This window comes from Chrysochloris asiatica, unplaced genomic scaffold (assembly GCF_000296735.1).
Source record: "Chrysochloris asiatica unplaced genomic scaffold, ChrAsi1.0 scaffold00037, whole genome shotgun sequence".
In the NCBI taxonomy this organism is placed as follows: Eukaryota; Metazoa; Chordata; class Mammalia; order Afrosoricida; family Chrysochloridae; genus Chrysochloris; species Chrysochloris asiatica.
In genome coordinates this window covers 23083909-23092468 of record NW_006408555.1, presented here as the reverse complement: position 1 = coordinate 23092468, position 8560 = coordinate 23083909, and positions in this window count along the sequence as shown.

Sequence of the window (8560 nt, the reverse complement as noted above, 5' to 3'; positions counted from 1 at the left end):
CTGAGTCCGGCACCTGTTTTTGGACACGGCCACGCCTTACCACATTTCGGACTTCATATCCCACAATGCAAATCTCTCGAGGGACGGCCCAAGTCGAGCTGCTATGGAACTTCGGAAGATGTAGTCTAAACCTTCTCAGCCATAAGTCTGTCCAACTGAGTGTACAGACATGGAAAACTACAATTCCCGCTAGCAAAGTGGCTCCAGCCTCTCCGCTCTCCTCTCTCCCGCATGGCTGTTGCTGATTCCCCGCCGCCTCAATTCTGGTAGCTAGAGTCAAATCCGTTGCAGTTACTTACTCTGAGACTCAGCTCCGGAACCCGAATCCACCTCGCTACTTGGCCTTCTTTCTAGTCCGCCGACGCTGCGCTCGAGGGCGTGGCGCCCGCAGTCCTGACTCCGCCCTCACAGCTGGGCCCCAGCAGCCTGGTAGTCATGGCGATGGGTTGTACACCATCGAACTTCCTTGGCGGCGGGTGCTAGCTGCCTGATGGTAGAAGAGCCTGATGGCCTCCCAGCAGCCGCAGTCCTACAGTTCTGCGTACCTACCAAGGTAAGTGACTGCCGGGCTAAGGGCGGAGAAGAGAAATTGAGTACTTCTGGAAAGGGAGGCAGCACTGATCCGGACGTTTGAACCTCCTACTGGTGTCTGTCCAGTGGCCTTAGGCCCTCGCACCACAGGAGCAGTGGTGCAGAAACAGTTTAAATCCCAACTGACTTATCAGCCAATTGAGGATATTGTTGTTTTTTGTTATTGTTAAGTGCAGTAGAGTCGATTCCGACTCATAGTGGCCCTACATAGAGCTTCCAAAGAGCAGATGTTGAGTTTCAATCACCTACTATGTGGTTCAAACCGACCTTGCAGTCCAGCGCATTAACCCATAGTGCCACACCTTCAAGGGCAGTTTCTCATTAGTTCTAATAGCCATACTTATACTGAGAATACTTGTGTATTATGAACTAAGTGCTTTATAAAGGAGCCTTGGTGGTGTAGTGGGGCAAGTGTTGGGTGTCTAACCACATGATCGGTGGTTTAAACCCACTGGCCACTCTCAGTTGGAGAAAGATGAGGTGTATGCCCTGTAAAGATTTGCAGTCTGGGAAACCTTAAGGGGCGTTGTACTCTGTTGTACAGTAGCACTGTGAGTCACAATCAACTCAATGGCAATGCGATATACCACATTTAATGCTCACAACAACCCCCTTGTTGTTGTCAAGTGCCAGAGAGTCGACTCTGACTCATAGCAATAGGGTTCCCAAGACTATACATCTTTATGGGAACAGAAAGTCTTATCTTTGTTCTGCAGAGCAGCTGGTGGATTCAAACTGCTGACCTTGCAGTTAGCAGGCCAATGCTAACCCACTGCACTACCAGACTCCTTTCAACAGCTCAGTGGTTGGTGGTTATGTGCCATGGAGTTGGTTGCAACCCTGTACAAGGTTTCTGAGGCTGTAAATCTTTACGGGAGCGGTTCACAGCTGGATTCATAACCACTACGCTACCAGAGCTCCTTTCAACAACTGGAGGAGGTAGTAATATCACCAGCTTTAGAAATAGAAATCTGGAGAGATAAGTGATGGAGCTGAGGTTTGGATCCAGCTCCATCAAACTCCAAAGCTAAACTCTTATCCACGTGGATAAACTGCCTCTTCGCTTACTGGCAGACTCATGTCCAACTACTGACTGACTCTGAGCAGCCTAGGTGTCTCTTCCAAGACTACTTGGATAAGCTCTTACCTGGGCTCAGAGATGCATCAGCTGCTAAAACCAAACCCACTGCCATCGAGTGGATTCTGAATCAGAGTGAGCCCGTGGGACAGAGTAGAACTGCTCCTTAGGGTTTCCAAGACTGTAAATCTCTATAGGAGTAGACAGCCACATCTTTCTCCCAAGGAGTGGTCAATAGTATTGGACCACTGACCTTGCAGTTAGCACCCAATGCTTGGGCACTGTAAAGTATAATGAGAAACTCCTATTGTTTTTTGTGGGTTTTTAAAAACGTTCTTATTGTGAATTGAGTGAAGGTTTACAGAAAAGATCATCAGTTTTACATTCAATAAATCATATGCTTTGTTTCATCTCAATGATTGCAATCCCCTCCATGTGATAACAGCTGTCCTACTTCCTCCCTGTGCTTCCTGTTTCCATTCCACCCTCCTTCCCATTCCTTTTCAACTTTGACCTTAAGTATATGTTGCCCTTTTGATTTTGAATGGTTGACCAATTCAATGGTTGAGCATACCTTACTAGTTTTGTTGTCCCCCCTATACACCTATCTACTGCTTGGCTGAAAACTGAGCCGCGAGGGTAAGTTCCATTCCAGACATGAAGGGTTGCCAAGGGCCATAGTCAGATTCCTCCAGTCTCTTTCTGACCAATAAAACCAATCTTTTTTTTTTTATAATTTTGAGTTTTGTTCCACATTTTCTTTCACTGTATTTGGAGCCTTCTAATGTGATCCCTTTCAGATCAGTTGGTAATAGTAGCCGGGCACCCTCTAGTTCTTCTGGTCTCAGAATCTTAGTGACTATTGTTTACATGTTCCATTGGTCCATTGGACTAGTTGATTCCAAGCATCTTCAAATTTTCATCACTCAAGAAGTTCCATTGCTGTTACTGTGAAAGACCACATTATGAAAGAAAATATGGATTAGAACAAAAATGTTGGCTAAGTACCATTCTGACTTTGGAATTTCAGAGAAGGCCCTTCAAATTCAGGGCCTTAGCTTCTACATGTCAAACATGGTGGTGGTACAGCCCACCACATAATATTGTTGGGAACATTTCAGAAATGTTCCCAGAATATGAGAAACTCGTCACACCTTTGCATATAAAAAACATTTAGTACGTGTGTTGAATGAATGTAATTTCCCCTTCTTCTCACCAGATGCTCTTCAGAAACCCTATTGTTGTTGAGTGCTGTCAAATCAGTTCTAACCCATAGCAACCCTGTGTAGGGTTTCCAAGGAGTAGCTGGTGAGACTCTGGTAATGAGAAAAAGGTAGGAAAGTGGTTTGGGACCAGGGACCAGGGACTTGTTTCCCAGCATCTCTGGGAATCTGGAGGCAGTGCTGGGAAACTCAGAGCGTGGCTCTATGGGTGAAGGAAGCCATCTCTCTTAAGGATCCAAAGATTGGGCCTCTTCCTCCTCATAGCTGTCACCCACCACTGCCTTCCCCTTCTCTATGCAGATCAAATCATCAGCCTTCAGGAGTGACCACTGATGACTCCTTTGCCCAGGAAGCCAAGAACATCCAGAGACGCAAGCTTTCTCAGAAACGGAGAACGCTGGTAAGTGATCATGTGCTGGATCCCATCTGTAGCCCCAAAGCACCACTCACCTGAAAAATACCCACAGAGCTACCTTTCCCTGGTCAGAGAGTATAGCTCACAGAATCCAAGCCCACCAGGTTCTGGGTGTGTGTAAAAGCCAACCCCAACTCCTCTGGGGTGAGTGTGGGTGTGTGTATGTGTAAAAAATAACACCACCTCTTCTAAGAAAATTTGCCAGGCAGAAAAAGAGAGACTCAGTCCATCTGCCCACAGGCACCCTCCTCCTGCATCTCAGCATTCTGGCATGTACCTCATTTCTTTGGCCAGTCCACTAGGTGCCAGACACTGTGTTAAGTGCTGAGATGCTCACACCAGATCCACCAAGGACCTTCAGGGCTGTAACTGTGCCTGTACTGGCCACAGTACTTGAATGACTGACATAGGTTGAGAGCTTGTAGGGTGGGGGTGTAGAGGCAAGAGTAAAGGAATGCTTCCCCATCATGTTATTGGCCCTGGGTTGGAAATAGACGCTCTTTACCAAATTCAGGAAAGCTCCTTCCTCCATTTTTGTTCTTTAAAGTTTTATAGAAAAATGAATGCTGTTGTACCTTTTGATCTTTTGTTCATTCTTATTTAATCAGTAAACAGACATTGCCTAAATCTCACAGATGAAAAAAATCACACTTAAATAAATTTCTAACTCCAATTCACACTGGTGCAGTGTGGACTATGTGTGGTGGGTTTTCCTTGTGTGAGTGTGTTCTTATGTGGTGGATTTGGTAATATTTGGACACACACTTTGTGAGACTCAGAACCCCTAATACAGGGACCCTGACTCCAGGGAGGGAAAGTGAAACAATGTGGGTCTCTCATGAAAACCTGCTGACTTAAGACCACTGACCCCCTTCGCACCGCTTTAAATGCCACCTACCAATGTGGGTTAATGCTCCAGACTGCAAGATTGGTGGTTCAAGCTCACCAGCTGCTCCTCAGAAACCCTATACGGGGTCGCTATGGGTCGGAACCAACTCGACAACACTTCACAACAACAACCAAGGAACCTACAGCCTGGCCTTTCATTCTCTCATCTAAATAATGAGAGCAACACCTTCTTCAACCCCCAGGGGGCACTGTTCTCACCCGTTGTTCCCCTGGGGCCACCCTTCCCATTTTCACCTGCAGGGAACAGCAGAGAGCTTCAAGAGCCCTGCAACACAGCTCCTTCCCTGAGGTCTTTCCTGTTGTGAGGTCTTCCTTGTTGTTAAGTACCCTGAGTCAGCTCCCACTCACAGCGATTCTAGGCACAAGCCTCAAAACTGTTATGTTTTAACCCATTTTTGCAGCCATTGTGTCAGTCCATCTCACTGGGAGTCTTTCTCTTTTTCCCTAACTCTCTACCAAGCATTATGTCCTTTTCAAGGGACTGGTCCCTCCTGATAATGTGTCCAAAAAACTTGAGACAAAGTCTAACCATTCTCACTTATATGGGGAATTCTGGCTGTACTTCTCCCAAGATAAATTTTTTTGTTCTTCTGACAGTCCATGGTACTTTCTATATTCTTTGCCAATACCATAATTGAAATGAATTAATTCTTCTCTGGTCTTCCGTATTAATTGTCCAGATTTCACATTGAAATTGAAAATACCATGACTTGGGATTGAAAATACCATGACTTGGGTCTGGCACACCTTGATCCTTAAAATGACATTTTTGTTCTTTAAAAATAGGAAATGAAATAGATTTCGAAAGATCCTTTGCAGCAGATTTGCCCAATGCCATATGTCATTTGATTTCTTAATTACTGCTTCCTGAAGTGTTGATTGTGAATTCACGTAAAATAAAACCCTTGATAATTTCAATCTTTTCTCAGGTTTTCATGATGTCCTTTATATTGGTCCAGTTATGAGGATTTTTGTTTTCTTTACATTGAGTTGTAATTCATATTGAAGTCTATAGTCTTTGATCGTCATCAGTAAGTGCTTTATGTCCTCTTTGTTTTCAGCAAGCAAGATTGTGTCATCTGCATATAACAGATTGTTAATGAGTCTTCCTCCAATCCTGATGCCATGTTCTTCTTCATATAGTCCAGCTTCTCAGATTCGTTGCTCAGCATACAGATTTGAATAAATATGGTGACAAGCAAATAAATACCCTGACAAGCAACTCTCTTGATTTTAAACAATTCAGTATGCCCTATTCTGTTCAAACCTAGTCTATGCACAAGTTCCACATGGCACAGTTAAGTGTTCTGGAATTCCCATTCTTTACAATGGTATCCAAACTAACCAGACCAACAAGTGGCATTAACCACTGGTATTCAGTTTTCTACTTGCCTCTGCCATCAAGCAGGACAACCATATAAATCCCAGGGGGAAATGGCACACAGAACACAAGGATTGCCCTTTTGACACTCTGGAAAGCATCATTAATTCACCAGGGTTAGATACTTCTTTGATAATTTTCCTGACATCTAAATACTTTTATAAAAGTTACATCCATTTTGATAATCTTTCTTTTTTGTGGTGTGTGGAGGTAGGTAGAAATGAATGAGGGTTAGGATTGGAACTATGCCTAGGTCTTGGCTAGGCCTAGGATTTTGTTTATTGTTAGGGTTAGGACTAGGGTTAGTGTTAAGGGTAAGGGTTGAACTAGGGGTAGGATTAGGAGTAAGACTTGGTTTAATTTAGAGAAGTTACAGTTTTTTGTTGTTGTTTTTTCCTTGAAATCTATTTGATTTCCTCTTCATTTAGAAATTCTGTAACTGTATTATTCCCTCTTTTTACTTTGAGTTTTTTGTTATCATTGGTTCTCTATTTTCCGTGTTCTAGGTTTGTTTCACTTTGCATAATTCTGTACCTCAGAAACCCTATCCAGGACTGCTGTGAGTCAGAACAGACTCAACAACACTTGCAACAACAAGATCTGGTTGAGTCTAGGTGATGCTGTCATATATGTTCGTCTCGGGTTGTTGTCTGCTGTTGTGGGTTCTCTAGTCCAAGAACTCCCTTTAGGATTTTTTTTTTTCCCTTTAGGATTTTTGTAAGGTTAGTCTGGTTTTTTACAAATTCTTTTTAATTTCTGTTAATCTGAAAGTGAGCTAATTTCACTATCATATTTTATGGACAGTTTTACTGGAAATCGGATTCTTATTTGGCAATTTGTTTTTTTTAAAGAGTTTTTTATATGTCATTCCATTGTCTTCTCGGATTCTTAGTGTGGCGCTGTAGGATAAGCACTGCTAACCACAAAGTCACTGGTCCAAATCTACGAGCTGTTCCTCAGAAACCCTATACAGGGTCACTATGAGTTAGAACCCACTCAACAGCAGTTCACAACATTGTCTTGGTTGCATGGTTTCTGCTGAGAAATCAGAGCTTAGTCTTATTTTCCTTTGCAGGAAACTCTTCATTTTTTCCTGAGCTGCTCTCAGACTTCTTTTCTTGTCTTTGATTTTGATAAGTTTGATAATTCTATGTCTTGGTGATTTTCTTCTGAGGTCTATCTTACTTGGAGTTTGGTCAATTTCTTGAATGACTATCATCTCATTTTCATGATCTTAGGGAAGTTTTTTCTAACAACTCTTGGACATTTTTTTTTTCGGTCTCTTACTGTTCTGGAATTCCTGTCACACATAAGCTATTCCTCTTGACAGTGTCCCACATAAAATCTTAGGTTTTCTTCAGATTTTTTGTTGTTGTTCCTTTTTTTTCTGATTGTTCCTCTAACATGAATATTGAGAGATTTTTGTTCAAGCTTAGTAATTCAGTTTTCCATTGATTCAATTCTATTTGTTTTCTCTTTTAGTGTATTATCTATTTCTGAAGTTTTACTGTTAAACTTCTGGCTTCTAATTGCTCTTTTTGCATGGTTCCTGTTGTTGAAAAATTATTTTGTTAATTTGTTTTCTGAATTTTTTCCATATTGCTGTCTGTTTTCCTTGATTTCATCTGTCATTTTCTCAATCTTTGTCACAATCCATTGAAGTTGCCTAATTAGCATTATTTTAATTTCCTTATCAGGTAGTTCTAATACCATTTCTGGTGTTAGATTTTCGGACTCTCAATTTTGGTGATTTGTTTGAGACACTGTCTTGTTTTGTTGTGTAAGCTGAAACTGTCTGTTTTCTCCAAGACATTATGATGTTGTATTTATATTTAGTTGATGATTGTATATTGGTGTATGCTCAGGCACTTATCAGCTGTCTCCAGGTGGAAATAGTAGAGACCCGAAGTGTGAACACAGCTAGTTCTCTATTCACAGTTGTGTGGGTTCATGAGCCTACAAAAACAGGTGCTATGCCCTGCACCACAAGGAGCTCTGGTAGCGTAGTGGTTACGAGTCAGGCCGCCAACCTCAAAGTCAGCAGTTCGAAACTACCAGCGGTTCTGCGGGAGAAAGATGAGGCGTTCTGCTCTCGTAAAGGTTTACCACCTTGGAAACCCTGTGCAGGGTCGCTATGAGTCGGAACCAACTCCACGGTACTTAACAACATGTCCTGCACCAGACTCCAGGCAGAGCAGAGGCTGTGAAGGAGAAGATGCCACTGGCTGCTGGGCAGAGGAGGGGCAGGGACTAGTCACACTCCCGGCTGCCAAGAGAGCATGGGCATTGCTCCCCCTTGCAGCCAACTTCCATGTCCTATGCCCACAGGCCTCTGTATCAACAGCTGCTAAAGATGGCCCTGCTGCCACACACCAGCCTGTAGTCCACCTGTTTCTCTTCTCTCTCCTGTTCAGTTTCCGCTTCTAACTGGCACTCAATCTATTCTCTGTCCTATCCTCTGATGCTTAGGGTTCCAGGATCACCATCTGTATCTGTTTCACGCCATCTCTCATGTCTTTGTTGCGGACAGTCGGTTCAGGGCTTAGTCCGCCATCTTGCCCTGGACTCCAATTTTGATTGTCTTTCAAAAAAACTTTTTCTAGTTTAATTTTTAACATTTTGACATTTCTTTCCTTTTCACAATTTTCCTGTAAGTGCTCTTATTTCCTGTTATTTTCCTGCTTTTCTTTAGATGGATTGTTCTTTTCCATTTCAAGAAACCAGGGATACATTTTCCTTAAGGCTTTCTTTCTCAATAGTGAAAATATGTATATATTTTTTAATGTTTTATTGTGAATTATGTGATAGTTTACATGGGAGAACATTAGCTTTACATTCATCCTATCATATATCATTTCATTGCCATGGTTACAATCCCTCCATGCATCATCAACCAACCAAAGGGTATACCCTGCAAGCCCACATCAGCACACAGCCCCTCTCCCTCTCTGGGTCTAAAGTCC